General features: G+C 27.2%; 1 protein-coding gene across 9 annotated transcripts in view; it reads right to left on the bottom strand.

Moving 5' to 3' along the window:
* Positions 1-17491, bottom strand: part of LOC142332173 (uncharacterized) — a 231092-nt gene that overhangs the window by 75761 nt on the left and 137840 nt on the right. The gene's annotated exons all lie outside the window — the stretch shown is intronic.

Genomic DNA, 17491 nt, shown 5'->3' with positions numbered 1-17491 from the left:
CCTTTATCTGCACATGTAGAAAACTGTATAATTCTTTAATGTGTTACTTTTTATAGACTTAAATTTAAAGCTAAGTTTCTAACAGTAAAATTACTATTTTAAATAATAAATTTTTTATTTTTTTAGCTAAACAATGGCTATTGGGTTGTGGCCAGAAAATTTATCTTTTGAAAATAAGAATCCTTATTAACTTTATTTTCAAAATTCAAAACAAATTCATACTCTACAACTCAAATTTTTAAATTCTTCTTCTATTTTTTTGGCTTTAGGTTGTAACTAAAACCTTTCTCTAAAAGTCAAATTTCAAGTTTGCTAAACTCTATACCAACTAAATTCATGATTTTATCAAAAAATACATGATTTGAGTGTTTAATTTTCCCTAAACCAACACCCGAATCAGCATTTTGCAAAACACTAAGTTTAGATTTTTGTTTCAAATATTTTTTATATATAATCTCTTGAGTTTTTTTTTAATCTAATTTGCAAATCTAATATAACTATAATTCAATATGATGAAATCTAAAAACCAATCTGTTTGTATAACTTTGAGCTAAATATTATAAATATCCTGCTTCCTATATTGGGGTTTTCTTATGGATGTGAAATGGGCTTCTTATCTTTTTGTAAGTACCGCCCCTTTTTTTTTTTAACTGACCTATTGAATTTATTATTTATTCATTACAGATACATGTGTCACTCCCTATTGTTGCTCGTTATCTTTATATATTTTATCTCTTTTGGTTTTTGTGTTTACTGTTTGTCATTGTATAAGTATATACTTTTAACTTTGGTTTTCTGTTCGTAACACCTAAGGAATGTACTGTGTACTGACACAGCTTTGTGATTTTTTTAAATAAATTTTTTGTGAAAATCATATTTTGTTTTTGTTTAGTTTTATATTTTGTGATCCAAAGAAAAATTTTAATTAGTTTTAAAATAAATGCAAAAAATGCAAATAAAACAACTTTCAAAATAATTTATTTCCAAAATCAAACTGATAACTGGTCATAGCGATAATTATGAATTTCAGAAAAAAATTGGATAGCGTAATGAATATAAAAATGATGTAAAGTTATTGAATTTAATCATTGAATCTTATTTCTAAAAATTGTTAAATCATTAAGAAATAATTGCTAAGTAAATTTCTAACAAGTTTAAATGATCTAAATATATTAAAATAATAAAAATATCTGCATTTTGAGTACAATGTGAAAACATTTGGGCTAAGCAATGATGACAGCACAACTTATTAGTTTTGTTACCAAGCTTAGTGTGTGTCAAGGTCAGGGTAATACTGAATATAATTTCCTGTAGTAATACTTCAATCAGTGATTAGAGTATCCATTCATAAATTATATAACTAAACACAAAGTACAATTTGCTGACTGCCAATTGAAAAGCTACTAATATTGTTATAACTATATGTAATTAGAATCCACTTAATATATAAATCATCAATAGTAAAGAATGACAATGAAGCATTATCGATGATGTATCCTATTAAGTAAAATGAAGATTAAAACAAGAAAATTTAAATAAAAAGTTATTGTTCATTACTCAATGATCTCCTGGAAATGACAGTTACATTAACAAAGAAACTGTTACATTGCTTTCACACTGTAGGTTTTGCAACTGATTTTTAAACATGCTTTGAAAAAATAAATTTTAATAAACAAGTTAATCAATGCAATATTTTTGATTAGAAATTATGTTTATTCATTAAATGTAATCCTTAAATATCAACACACAAACAAGGTTAATAAAAAGAACAAAGTTTTCTATTCACTTAACAATAACTTGTAATTAATGTAAAATCTTATTTCCCATACACTGAGAATTAACAATAATTTCAGTAATTGGTATCATTCAATGAGTTTAATATGTTGCAGACACAAGTCTCAATATAGAAATAATAGCACAAGATTAAAATGAATTTATGTACAGATTCACTGATGTGAGGACTGGTTTGACTCATCAATTTAACTGTTGTTTTTACATATGCTATTCACAGTAAAAAGATCTGACAGGATCAATTACAATATGTATATATCCTATTTTTCATTAAAAGCAAAAAAAAACATAATCACTTACCTTCCACCTAGATAAATGACCAGATAGTAGAATGATTAGAATAATTAACGAAAAATCTAATAAATAAAAGATTATTTAAATGTTAAAATTAATTTAACAAAAGAAGAAAATTATTCTCAGAGGAAATAAATTTATAACATTTCTAATTCAGTTTTAATAATAATTAGCTACACCCAAAGATGTTTAATTGTATATGTTATTTCTAAGAAAAGGACATTTTCAATACAATGGAAAGGTTAAATTTTACTCCCAAAAACGAAACTATTTATCTATCATACTGATGAAATAAACATGGGAAATATTGGTGAACATTCTATCAGAATGCACTGTATGCAGGAAATCAAAAATACAAATTTTATTGAGAGAGATGAAATATTCACTCAATAAAAAAGTTTTTTAAATGTGTTCATAAATATATATTGAAAAACACCTGAGCTTTAACTTATTTCTGGGAATCAAACTGAGATTTCAAAATGTTTCCAACCAAAAAATTATAAAATTTAATAATCTGTTTTTACTCATTTTTTTTTGTTTTAGTATAAGATATGATACCTGGATGAAGGCAGTGTCCTGTCCAAATATTTCAAATTGCTTTAAAGGAAGAATATGAAAAATGATACATGTTTTCACAAATTTTCCCAATATTTTGATAGAATTGTGTAAACAAAAGAAAATTGTAGAAAGTTGTTTAAAAGGAGAATTCTGCCCTCTCAGGCAAAATTTTAAATGGTTCCTTTAAACCTTCTTGTTCCTTTAAGCTCTTTGAAAGCTGATAATGAAGCTTTCCAACAGTGGATGTTTTTATTTGGATTGGATTAAGATACTTAAGCTACACAGTAGAGAAAACAAATTCTGAAAATGATATTAACGGTCTGAATGTGAAACAACTGTATGAGAAAACATTTAGAAAATGAAACATTTTTACATGAAGATAAATTTTGATTTTGATAATACAGATGAAGAAAGAAAATTTAAATGTTCTTTTTTTATTTTAAAGCAAAACATATAGTTTGAACCAATATACACACACAAACTGTTGCAGTGCAAACTGTTAAAATTAAACAGTATCAGAATAACAAGAGGAGTTTCTAGAAGAAAATTATACTTTATAAGGTAAACAGACCAAATGGAAAACTACCATAATCGTGAAAATGAATACTGAGACTATCAAGCACTATTTACAATGAAGGAAGCAAAATGAAATTGATGTAATTTCAATTCATAAATTTTAGTTATGAATTTATGGCAAAATGACTAAATTTCTTGGGTATATTAATAAAGAAAAAATAAAATACAATTTAATAGTATCTGATATGCACAAATTCATTTTGCTATTCATCAGCAAAGAGGCAGAGATAAATGAAGAGAGAAAAAGAACACGACAGTGAATGTGTATGCGTGCACCCATGCTTGTGTGTGTTTTAGAGAGGAGAGTGGGAAGAGAGAAGCAGACAGATAGGCAGACAGGCAGGCAGATAAATGTGACATGACCCTAATACAGTTTTTATGTCAAGTGTAAAATTGTTATCAAATTAGCAGTGAGAGCGTGGCAAAAATTAGTAACAGAAACCGTCAATAGAGGAGAGTGATACAAATAATTGCTTAAAGTTCATTGTTTTTCTTTAGTAAGCTAAAAAAAATTAATAAAAATAATATAACAGAAAAAATACATTAAAAAATATTAGCTAAATGCAAATTCACAAAAATAATAATTAACTTAATTTTTCCTCCATTATAACTATAATGAAAGTTATTAATGAAATTAAACATATTTCTGTAGTATAAATAACTGACTGTTGGAGAGGACCACAAAACAAAGAAAAAAAGTTTAACTCTTTTTTTTTTTCAGAACTCCATCAATAAGACTGTAAATGTTCCTCCAGACTACATACAGCTCCATAAGTTTGCAAAACACATAATCTCTAAACAAACTCAAGAATCAGTTATATTTTTCAGGACACAATAATTATATAATAATTTGAAAGATCTATAGAAGTATACTTAAGCAAGAGTATTACTGAAATTTGCAGGGTAATTTTTTATGCTGTAATATTCTAAATCTCTGACTAAATCATGTGCAATGTGAGAATGCTTAAACATCTTATATTAAAATTTGGAAACAAATTAAAAAACCAGGACCAAAACACATTTCAAAAAAATCTAATTTCAAAGAAGAATTGAAGAAAAGAACAATAATTGTTATATCTGATTGAATGGTGAATAGATCAATTGGACTGAATCACATGCCACATAACTCTTGGGTAGGTAAGGATTTTGTCTCCTGAGCCTGATATCAGGTTATTATTTAGTACCCTCAAGAAAAGCAATTTGTGGAAAGATATATCTAAGGCAGTGAATTCAGAGTCATTGATCAGTAATGTGCTGCAATGTGCTGCTCGCTTCTGAGGAATTGTGGGTGCAATGAGCATTTACTATTTGGAAAGAGTTTGAAAAATCCTTTAAGAGGCTTCTTTGTCTTGTTTCATTGACTTTCTGATGGTAAATCAATCTTTTCACACTTTCCATTTCTTATCCTTGATTCCTCTTCCTTGAGATTTTCTATGGATTTGCCTGTAAAACAATTATGTAAGACAGGATTTTAAAAACTAGAGCACTAATTATTCTTCCTCTTCTTCTGTTATTACGATATAAAACCAATACAGTAGTTGTTTTCCTGTAGATGAAAACATTAAATGTTGGAAGTACAGGAACTTGGTTTTAGTGTTTTAGAATACAATCAAACTTGATTTGGCTTTTTATAGATAATGTAAAAACTTGAACAGTTGCTTTGTTTTTAATATTTAATGCTTCTGAAAATTCAGTATAAAAATTCAAGTCTTAAATAAATTCATATACAAACATTTGAAGAGATTACAACTAAAAAAAATAGATGATGCCCCAAATAATTAATGGAAAACCTTTCCTTATACAGATGCTGTATTAAATGTTAATTCTACCAGTTTTTGAAGAAAACTGTTTTGATTGAAAAATAGAAAATTTAGGTTATAAAAATTTTAGTGTAATAAAAAAGTTGAAGAAATTGTAAATATATTTTTTACTTACTAATGTTTTAATAAAGTTATTTATTTATTCTATCTCACAATTACAGGCTGTTTCAGATGCAAGTAAATGTACTTCATTAATCAAAGATGATTTTTGAAGTGTGTGAAAGATGTCAACTGACTTAGATTCAAACCTTATTACTGAGTACGCTTTGTTAAACTTTGTTTTTTTGTAATGAACAGTAAAAATATTTTTTAAATAATTATTTATTCTAATGAAATTACAATAAAAACCATATCCATGGAAGGACATGGTTTTAAATTCAAGTTAAATAATTTTTAATTACTCTGTATATTTTATTGCAACAGAAGGAAACTTATTGATTTTTTTTAGTACAATATCATAGATAAAAAATAAAAACACTATTACAGTAACTAACAGTAAAAAACTTTAGACTTTTATTTTAAACCAATTTTAAGACAAGAAAAATATTTTGAAGGTTATAGATAAACAAAAAACTGAGGATTTCTTGTAAAGCCAAGCAGTACTGATAAGATACAAGATTATATATGCATGAAACAAAACTAACTAATATTAAAAAAAAAAAAAATATCAATAAAATATAATTAGATATTCTACAGTAATTTATGAAAAGGCAAATAAATTAAAAAAATAAAATAAGACTTGCAACAATTAAGAATAACATATGAAACATTTTTTATTCAGACTATTTACATGACAATTAAATTGCATTTATAATATAAATTTTGTTTTCCTGATTTAAGCATAACAATAGGCTTTAGATTTGTACTTCATGTTTAGTACAATATCCTCTACTGAGTGGAGACTATGTAAACATATGTTTTCCACAGAAAGGAATACATTAACATTTGTTACTTTATATTTCCAAGCCCAATCTTTTTTAAGGCTATGAAAAATGTAAAGTATCTGAGATAACAGTGATACAAGTTGGAGTTGCTTTCACTGTAAATAATGATGTTCATTAAACAGTCAGTCTCACTAGTTATCAGAGTGAATATGTAACTTGTAGGTTGAATATCTCTGCAGCAGGAAGGTATGCTGACACACAGCAGTATCTTTAACTCAGTGCTGAAAGTGACAGGATATCACTTTCTTTATTAAGTCTTCTTACAAATGAGATGCTTTTAATACCTGAGAATAACAACTGCATTTTCAAGAGTGTTTAAGAGTGATTCAGCTCTGACTACCTACAACTATTAGATTTCAGAACTTAACAAAACAGCTATTAATCATAATAGAAATCAAGATGTAACTTGACTTTATTAAATAATGTTACATTATCCTATAATATTCTTTTAATTAAATATATTTATTTTTAAATCTAGATTATGGAGGCTGAGACACAAAGTTGCTCAACTTTAACAGAGATCCTAATTTGAGATAAATGTATAATATACATTTTTCACACTATTACACAGATTTTAATACCCTTTAGAAGTTAAAAATAATTTTAATCATCAACAGTTTTGAAAAAGTATTTTTAATATTTTATACCAAATAATTAATTATAATCATTTAAAAATAAATGAAAAAGTAAGTAATAAATACAGAATTAAAACTGAGATGTGTACAAGTTTTAAATATATTCATATAACAAAGGCATTTTTACAAATAAAATTTACAAGTCTCTTTTTGTAAAGTATGCTGGGTCCTAATGGCAAGCAGACCCATGAAAGTAGGAAACTTGAATTGAGAAAACTGACCTATTTAGTATGTTGATTGTTGCACCATATCAAAATATTAATATGTGAGAGGTTAATAATACTTATATTTTATGCATTTGGCTGATCTATATTTCTTTACCTGTTCTCTATAAAGTGAAAGTAAAAATAACTACAAAGAGGACGTAAGTGTTTTCTGAGCCGTATGTGGTACTAATTATAAGATTTTGTATTTAAAAAAATAAGCCTGTTATTATTATGTTGAATTAGCATAAGATAAAAGGTCAATTTTATGTACTTGATGCAAAACATAATTTTTAAAATTCAAATGATATATTTTATTTGAAATCTTTTTTTTCTTGACTTATACTGCATGTTGACTTAAATTGGGATCATGTTTTCAACAGCATACAACTCTGTTGCACCCTTTCTGACTAAACTCAGAAAAAATTTAAAGAAAACCCGTTTAAAGAAAATTAGACACTAAAAAACAACATGACAAAGAATTTCCAAAATAAATAAATACTCAAATTATTTAACAATTCAAATCAATGATTCAAGTACACCTTTGTGAAAGATTTGTTGTATATTAGCCTTACAGCCAGGACATCCACATTGAAATCCCACTCAAGATTGTCTGTCATTTATCATACATCAAAAATTTTCAAAAGATACAATATAAAAGATAAAGATAAAATAAGATAAAGATAAAAGATAGTTATACTAACCTCAGTTTATGGGCTGAATTAATCATAAAAAAATAACTAAGTCAATAGTAAGTTGTTTGTAGTTCCTTAATTTTTCCCTAGGATATTTGTTTTAACAGCAGTAGACTTAAATAAAAAAAAAGAAGTTAAATTTAACAAATTATATCTCTAGCTTAATTTTCAATAACCATAATGACATTATCAAGGCAGAGAATTTTATATATTTATATATATATATATATATTATTTTGCTGAGATTAACCTTTTTTAAGATTCAATTACTCTTATGTACTGTTAGATTATATTTTAAATTCTATTAATACATACAATAGACTCTCAGAAACTGTCAATCTATTACTCTTTTAAATGCATGAAGAGATAGCAGTACACTTTTTTTAAATGTTCATTTATTATTAGCTCAAATATAAGATGTTCATATATCTGTTTTATTAAAACAATTTTTACTTTCCATTTTCAATTTTCAAGATGCAACTTCCTGAGACATAGCAACTATTGTAGAATTACAAGGTTTTATTAAGCTACAGTCAATCAATTTTCTCTAAAATCCAAAATTATTCTTCTTTAATATTATTTCACAAGATACGATAGAAAGTGGCAAAATGCTAATTTAAGGGTAACCCATGGCAAACTGTGTCATATATAAGATATAAGTTAATTGACGATTTAAAAATAAAATAATAATGATCATAGAGTACTAGCATCTAATAATTTCTCAATTAAAACATACATAGTAACTACATTATAATTACATTTTTTTCACACTGAAATAACGATGTAATTTCAATATGAATAAACTATAATATGAATAAACTCTGTAAAAGGTTGAAAGTAAAGATATTCTTTTCTTCTTCAAAGATGAACATGCAGTTACTGTCATGAGAGCAATTAGGAGTCAACATAGGTGTTCACAAGGCAACTACTTCCATACATTAGTAAATAAAAGGAATTTCAATTACAAACAATTAAAAGACTGAAGCTGACTCACCAGAGCAGACAATGTTGAGAATATTATGTTAACTTCTTCCTGCACTACTTTTTCTTAATCAAGAGGTATTACAATACATATAAACTGAATCATTAAGGTATTTACAAAATAACTCAATACATCTCAAACTGCATACTTTTAAGTAGTAGTAAAATCATTTTTGTTTTTTATAGATTGTACTTATTAAATTTTGATCAACAGTATTTCAAACAGACTTATTTTGAAACAAAAATACAACGAAGTTATAAAGATAAAGTTCAATTGCAACTTGCCACACAGAGAACAGAATTAAGAAAATAGATTTGGAAGTCACTGTAAATATTTAAATAAACAGAGAGTATTGTAAATGTGTTAACAATACATAATAATAAATACAAGTACACAACGACAAATAAAATATTAAATAATAATTTTATAAATGTGAGGTCTGTTCAAAAATATCATATTTTAATTCTTGAAGTATATTTCAATGAGTGGTAAAGCATGGCAGAGTGCAGTACTAGAATCTATTGTGTGTGCATGTTTTTTTTTTATATTATAGAGCACATTAGTGGTTGGCTAGCAGTCACTGTGTGTTAATATTTCAGATGCTTATTTTACATTTTTATTTTGTATATATTTAATATATATGTTAAATGTGTTGAACAACATTACTACATCAAATTATGCCAAAGCTTTAATACCCAAAGTAAGATAACTCCTAAGATTAAGCATGATTTTTGGAATGATGTTGTCAAGTTGCACAAATTAAAGAATAATTCTGATTTTAAAAATGACAACTTTAGTTGAAAATGACCAGTGCACTGGAAGGCTATCAACAAGATGACTAAATTTTATTAATAATATGTGCAATTTGACAACAGAAAACTATCAGCTGACCATCTAAAAAATTGGATGAAATTGGGATAAGAGAAGATTCCATACTAACGATTTTAATAAAAAATCTGGGCATGCGCAGATAGTCACAAATTTTGTGTCATAGTTACTTTTATTTAAATAATAAAATATTCATTCTGGCATTGTACAGGACATGCTGGAGTGCTCCAATGGTGATTCTAACATCCTTAAGATGATGACAACTGGTGGTGAATCTTGGGTGTATGGTTACAACTTAGAAATCAAAGATCATTACCAACATCTCCATAGGTGAAAAAAGTAAGACAAGTAAGGAGAAAGTGAAAACATGGTTGTTTGTCTTAATAACCATGTTTTTGTGCATCACAAATATGTATTACATAGCCAAACTATGAAGAGTATTTTGTGGAGGTTCTAAATTATCTTCATAATGCAGTTAAGCACAACACACCAGACCTGTAGGAATCATAAAGTTGCAATCGTATTACAATAATGCGTCGCCTATTTGTCAAATCTAATTCAGGATTTCATGATCAAGAATGGAATTTCTCAAGTTTGACAGACTCTTTATCATCAGACATGATTTTCTTTTTTATTTCTTCTTTTTCCCCTGTAATTTATTGGAAATACTAATGAACGGCTTCCTATTTGGCAGCCAGGAAAACATAATGATGAAAGCAATGGAAAAGCTGGTAGTCATTCTGAAAGGGGCCTCCCCACAGTTAATGAAACGACAATTTGTTTGTGTGAAGTCAAATAGAACAACTTTGAAGAAGACTAGGATTGAAAGTTATTGGTTTGCTATTTAGTTTTTATGGTGTATGGTCGGATAATTATTAAACAGACCTTGTACATGCAATTAATTCATTTTTATACAATAATAAAAATATAACACATACATACATACACACACATACACATTTTTACAAAAATTTTTCACATAAATAAATATACTGCATCATTTGAAAAGTTACCACATTTATTATTCAACAACTATCGGCCCCATTTTATTTTTGTTTGCAGGCATGTATACTGTTCTCAATGGAGAATCTTTTTAAAATTATTTTCAAAGGGGTGGAACCCACCCAATCTGCTACACCTACCCCAACTCAAAAATATTAAATAGCAATGGTAACATTTAATTACATTAATTGACAACCCGAAAAACTAATGAATTTTGGTGAAAAGGAAATTAAAATCCGCCTACGTCTTTGTTTGGTAGGTGCAAAAAACCATTTGAGTAAGTACTTTTTTAAATTTCAGTCCAACAAAAATAACTATAAAATTGCGTGATATTACTTCTTAAACAATTTGAAATAATCATAATCTCTGGATTAAAACTGTGAAAATTAATTTTTACATTAGCAACACAAAATTTTACCCTTAAATGTTTTCTAAATTTTGAAGGGTTGAAAATTTATTTTCTTTAAATGAGACTATGTAGCTTGTGACACTCATTAGAAGGGCCTTTGAATGACAAGTAATTTGGTACAAATAAAATAAAAATTGGTTCACTGGTATTGAAGTTATGATTAAAAATGTGTTGTTTTTTTTTAGCTTATGTTGGGATACAGTGTTACTGACCCAAAAATTAGGTCTGAAATCGTCTGTTCTTGTTAAAAATATGGGTTTTAGGTTTCACCAGCACTGAAAAAATGTAACAGTAAACACAGCTTTATAACATCAGTTAAACATGTGAAAAACCAATAATAATGTACCTACTACTTTGCTGGCAACATGTTGAAAAATGTATAACAGATAAACTTAATGATTAAATAAAAACTAATACATAAATTAATGATTGTTAATCAAAAAAGAAAGCTTAAATCATTCAAGTTAATTTTGTTATGAAGGTTTTTAACAAATAAGAGTCCTTAAGAAATAATAAATGAAACACACTTTTTGCTTCAATAAAATAAAAGTATCAATTTTTAAATCATTTGTTCAAAATGACTCCCATTTTCCTGTAAAAAAATAATAAAGTCTTTGTTGTAACTCACATCTTACTTTTATTAAAGTTTCTTTAGTTAAATCCCCACATGCTCTTACAATTTTATTTTTCAACTCTTGTATGTTAGCACAAATTTCTTTATAAATTATTGATTTTAAATGACCCCACAAAAAAATCCAGTAGTGTAAGATCAGCAGATCTTGCAGGCTACTCAACTTTTCCTCTTCTACCTATCCAATACCCAGGAACATTTGGTCCAACCATTGTTGAACTGGAAGAAAATAGTGAGCAAGTGCTCCATCTTGCTGAATGTGAAGCATGTCTTCTAAGTAACATGTTTCCATTGTCATCTAAATGATTTTCTAAGACATGGACTATTAGTGGGTGAATAACTTCATCCAGCAACTGGAAATACTTTTAACTTATCAAATTCCCACCGATACATACTGGATTGGTTTTGTTATCACCATAAATCCTGGCCTGAACATTTATATTTTCAGGATGCTGCATGTTTCCAACATTGAAAACATGAGTATTTACATCACTCTGGTATCGGCAGTTATGTTTATTAACAAAGCCATTTAGAAAGAAGGTGAATTCATCAAAAAAGCAAATATTATTTTTCATAAACTTTGGATTGGCATCTATTAATTGAATCATTTCGTCACAGAATTCAATCTTTCAGTCAGCATCATCCTCATTCAGTTTTTGATGCAGTTGAATTTATACAGAAAAAATTTATTCAACCTTAATGTAGTGAAAACAGTACCTTAAGAAACCCCAGTTTTAGAGAGACAAATTTACTAAAGACAAAAAATGACCAAAAAGACCAAATGGTAGAACAATAATACAAACCAAATGCCAATTTTAATTAAAGAACACAACAATTTAAATAAAACATGATGATGAAATAAATACAATAAATACTTTCTGCCACTAATTACAAACAGTATGAAAGGAAACAATTTGCAAAAATTTAACACAGAAATTTAGATCTCAATAATTGGTAGAAAATTATAACCTGTTACCTTGTTATAACCTGTTATAACAAAAAAGTAGGTACATTATTATTGGTTTTTCACATGTTTAACTGATGTTATAAAGCTTTGTTTACTGGTACATTTTTTCAGTGCTGGTGAAACCTAAAACCCATATTTTTAACAAGAACAGACGATTTCAGACCTAATTTTTGGGTCAGTAACACTGTATCCCAACATAAGCTAAAAAAACACATTTTTCATCATAACTTCAATACCAGTGAACCAATTTTTATTTTATTTGTACCAAATTACTTGTCATTCAAAGGGCCTTCCAATGAGGTGTCACAAGTTACATTGTCTCATTTAAAAAAAATAAGTTTTCAACTTTGAAAATTTAGAAAACATTTAATAAGAGCAAAATTTTGCGTTGGTAATTTAAAAAATAATTTTCACAGTCTTAATCCACAGATTACGATTATTTCAAATGGTTTAAACAGTAATATCATGTAACTTTATAATTACTTTTGTTGGACTGAAATTATAATAAAAGTACTATCCCAAATGTTTTTTCACACCTACCAAGCAAATGGATGGGTAGATTTTAATTTTCTTTTCACCAATCTTCATTATATTTCCGGGTTGTCAATTAATGTAATTAAATGTTACCATTGCTATTTAAGATTTTTGAGTTGAGGTAGATGTGGTGGAGAGGCCAGCCTCCATGGCATGAGTTGTAGAGTCTTGGCTTTACATCTGAAGGTCCCAGGTTCAAATCCTGGTCACGCATGCTACAAATCATTCATTTCATCCTCTGAAGCAATCCCTAATGGTGGTTCTGGAGGTTAAGAAAAAAATAAAAAAACAAAAAAAAACGTAGTAGAGAGGCTGGGTTCCACCCGTTTGAAAATAATTTTAAAAAGATTCTCCCTGAGAATGGTGTACATTCCTGCAAACAAAAATATGATGGGAACTGATAGCTGCTGAATAATAAATGTGGTAACTTTTCAAATGATCACGCAGTATTATTTATTTATGTGAAAAATCTATGTAAAAAAAATGATATATGTGCATTTTTTCATTGCGGTATTGTGATAACTTTACAAATGATCATTTAGTGTATGTATATATACTTATTACATTTAAAATAGTAAATTAGGGAAAAAATTAATTAGCAGATATTTTATTTTTTCATCGGAAAAAAGTACGTATGGAAGAAAAAATAGACAACTAAAATATGTTCCGTTAGCTATTTGAGAAGAAAAATCTAAAAAAAAATAAAAGGAACACATTTATACAAAAAGTATTCAACAAATTTAAGATTTACAAAAGAGAGGAACTGAAATAATAAGTAAAGGAAAAATGTATCGTAGGATTTTTATTTTCAAAGGTTAATAAAGACAAATATTCACAGTGGATTGGAATCACCAGAATGAAGTGTGCAGACGGTGGTCATGCAGTATAAAGTAATTTTTGAATAATGTAGTTTACTTCCATTGATTCTACGTTAATTAAAAAACACAATTAAAGCTTAAACATAATACAAAATTAAAAAAAAAAAAACTAATTATTTTTAATATTATTCTGACAGAAAAATTAAATAAACCTTATGCAGAAATTGAAATAAATAAGATATCCTATAAAGAATTGTTGTATTATGCTTGTTACTTGTACTTCTTAAACACTTGACTAAATTTATACGAGTACTTATTTTTGAACTAAAATGTTACTAAAAGAAGTTAAATAGATATTCTATAAAAATTGGAGTTTAGAGGTAATAACAATTTAAGTTATTAAGACATATCATGGAAAACTAATACAAAAAAATCACAAATTTTTAATCTCCAACACATAATCAACTACCTAATATTCTTTTAAAAGTACTAAATGTTTAAGTTTTTAAAGCAGGACTAGATTTTGGGAATATTTCAAGGTGCTGAATTTTTATTCAGGACAAACTACACAATTCAGTGCAATCTAAGTACAGGTAGAATGTACATGAAGGAAAAAATTACTCACAAAATAAATAATGACATCTGTTGCAATTTAATACATGCATGTAATCAAGTTACAGATAAACCACATTGACTTTACCTAGTTCTCTTCAACATCCCACTTAAAGTATAACTTTTGACTGACTGGCAATCTTACCAACATGACTTCGGTTTAACATTAACTTTGATAGGCAAATTTAACCAAATGACCTTTTTTAAAATTGGTAACATAACATCCAAACTAAATTTCCCAACATAAACTGGATAACACATAATTTACTACATCAAATTCTTTGGATTATTTCTGACACTGCAGTTGCATAATCCATATAAGTTCAGTGTAAATTAACAAAAAATAAGTCTATAACAAATAAAATAATTATTTACTTATTAAAAATTTAATATTCTTTGTATATTAAATGATCATTACGTAAATTTAAAGTAAATAAAGTTCTAAAGCTGACCTACACAAGGTATTGTCACATCATGGAATTATTAACATAAAAAGGACACTAGTTTTCAAGAAATACTACGTGACCTAATATTCTTGAAAAACCATATTATGCTTAGTTTTTCTAAGTTGGCCAGATCTAGGGGACAATCCAGTGTTGAATATCTATTAACGTGTTAGTTCTGAGCATTAGTTTGATTAATCTGATAAAAATAGTTCAATTTTGTTAGGGTTTAGAAATATCTCACAGAAGAAGAAGAAAAACAATGTTGACAAGATCAAGGAAAAGAAATTTTTTTATTAACATTGTACTATTCTGTACACAGTTTGAGTTCTTTTGAAAAAGTGGTCAATCTGTACCATTATACTCTGAGGGTCACAAAAAAAAATCCCATACAGAGAATTCAAAATAATTGGTAATTTTTCTAAATAAATAAAATAAAACACAAATTGAACTAACATATTCAATACATATGCTTGTAATGGCTAAAACAGCAAAATCTGAAAGATTTAATTTAAAGTTAATAAAAAAGTAAAATCATCGGAAAGTGTAACAAAATTACTAACAATAGCTTACAGCTCATTGTACTCCATTCAACTTACTGATCCAATCTTAGAATGTGATCACATTTTTCTCCAAACAATCCTACATCTGCTAACTATCATCTGCATAAACAGTACATAAATGCAGTTATATCTATTCTTATTAAACCTGATAACATTATTCTTTTAATTCACTTTTAATGTATAGAAACAGTTGCTACATGATTAAAAAATTGCAAAGAAACAAAAAAAGACAATTTATATGGACCCATGGCATTTATAAACTACATAAAAATAATGTGGTTCTTCAAAATTTATAACCAGGTTTTTAATTTTTTTCTTTAGCAATCCTTAACTATCAGAAGCATAATGAAATCTTGTCTATTATTTATCACCATCAAATACAAAATCCTTTTAATTTGAATTCAAAATCCATTCTAATCTAGTAAGTAAAAAATTATTTACAAGAATTAATTATATAAGTACATGGATTAGTTACCATCTTCATGAAATCACTTTCTGGGTAATGAAAAAAATATAGGATTTATAAAAATATAGATGTTTGAAAATAATATAAAAGAAACATGCTCAAAAGAAGACTACTCTCTCAAAATGGGAAAAAAACGTATGTTTGAGATTATTCAGTATTGTATGTTTTAAGAATAAAGGACTGTTGACATGAGATGACCCACTCAACTACACTTAGTTGCTTCTGTAGAGAAGCATGCAATCTCTACATATCATATAATCCCGTGAAATATACGGAGAAGTTCAATATCTTTAATCACTATGTTAAACTGAGGAAGTAAAGATGCAATTTTTCTTAACACTAATTGTACCATTAATAATGTTTAAAGGCACTTTGGAATTTTACATTCTGGATAAGCTAGAAAGAAACCAGATCTAGGAACAAACATTAGAGCATCAATGCTAATAGTCAATAAAACATAATTTCTAAAAAAAGAAGTAAACAAATAATGCTGCCCATTTTTAACAATGCTGTAATTTTTTGTAAGCAAAGAAGAATCATTTTTGAAAGAATATGTACTTCAAAATTAAGTGATAAATACACATTAAATAAGAATCTAGTTAAGCTCACTTCATCACAGTTAACTTGCATGATGCAACACTTTATGTTTACTACTTGAAAGCTTTGTTTTTTGATCAGCTGAAACGTACTGCAAATATTGACTTACATTAATATTTATTAGATAAGATTTTTATTACATTGGTATTTATTTTAGTTGCTTTTCAATTATGTTCTGCAAAATATTACAAAAAATATATATATAAGACTTTTCTTACACTCTAACTTTAATGGAGTTAATTTTATGGAACTAAACTATAAAATATTCTATATGGAATACAAGACAATCCGGATAATTTTCTTAAACTTTGATGTGTTTATCAAACATTACGTCCACTACCAATATTAAGTAGTTTCTACACATCATTATTTTAACTTGTTAGGAAGAGTTTTGCTTTACCCAATATGTATGTCACCCCAAGCTTGAGATTTTTGTTCATCCAACTGGCTGTGATAGGGATCTATCCAAATTATCAGAAAACTGTTAGAAAGTAGGATCAAGGATATGAGAAGGGTGGATTGTGATAAGTAATCTACCATCTAGAAAAAAGACAAACAACTACATCCAAAGGAATACCTCAGATCCTCTCCAAGAAGTAAGTATATAGGACCTTCTCCACACAATCCTTTACGCAGTCAGAGATTTTTACTCTGCATAGGATCAGCGCATTAGTGATGTGCAATTTTTTTTCAGATCAACTAAAATGAATGGTGTAACAAATTGTTTTTCTTTTAGATATTAATAAGCCAGCCAATCTTTACACCATTACCTCAGCAACTTATTGACAAAACAAATTTTTTCATTTTGCAGATATTCAAAATATTCCTTCGAGCAAAAATAAACCACAGAAATAAAATATAATTATGTCAGCACATGAAGTGGTTATGTAAAGTAACAATTATTTATAATTAAAATATTTAGTGGCAAACAAAATAATATATAACAAATATAAGATTATTATGTATGCTAGTTCAATTATATACTCTATCTGTGCAGTGTGCACATGTGCACAATTAAAACTGAATTTGGTTAGAATAAAAATAATTATTGATAACAAGAATTTGCGTACATTAACAGGTCAAAGTAAGCATAAATTATTTAAGTAAAATCAACAAAGCAAAA

The sequence above is a fragment of the Lycorma delicatula genome, chromosome 1, assembly GCF_047948215.1.
Source record: "Lycorma delicatula isolate Av1 chromosome 1, ASM4794821v1, whole genome shotgun sequence".
Classification (NCBI taxonomy): Eukaryota; Metazoa; Arthropoda; class Insecta; order Hemiptera; family Fulgoridae; genus Lycorma; species Lycorma delicatula.
The sequence above is the reverse complement of the archived record's forward strand: the minus strand, read 5'-3'. Positions and strand labels throughout refer to the sequence as shown.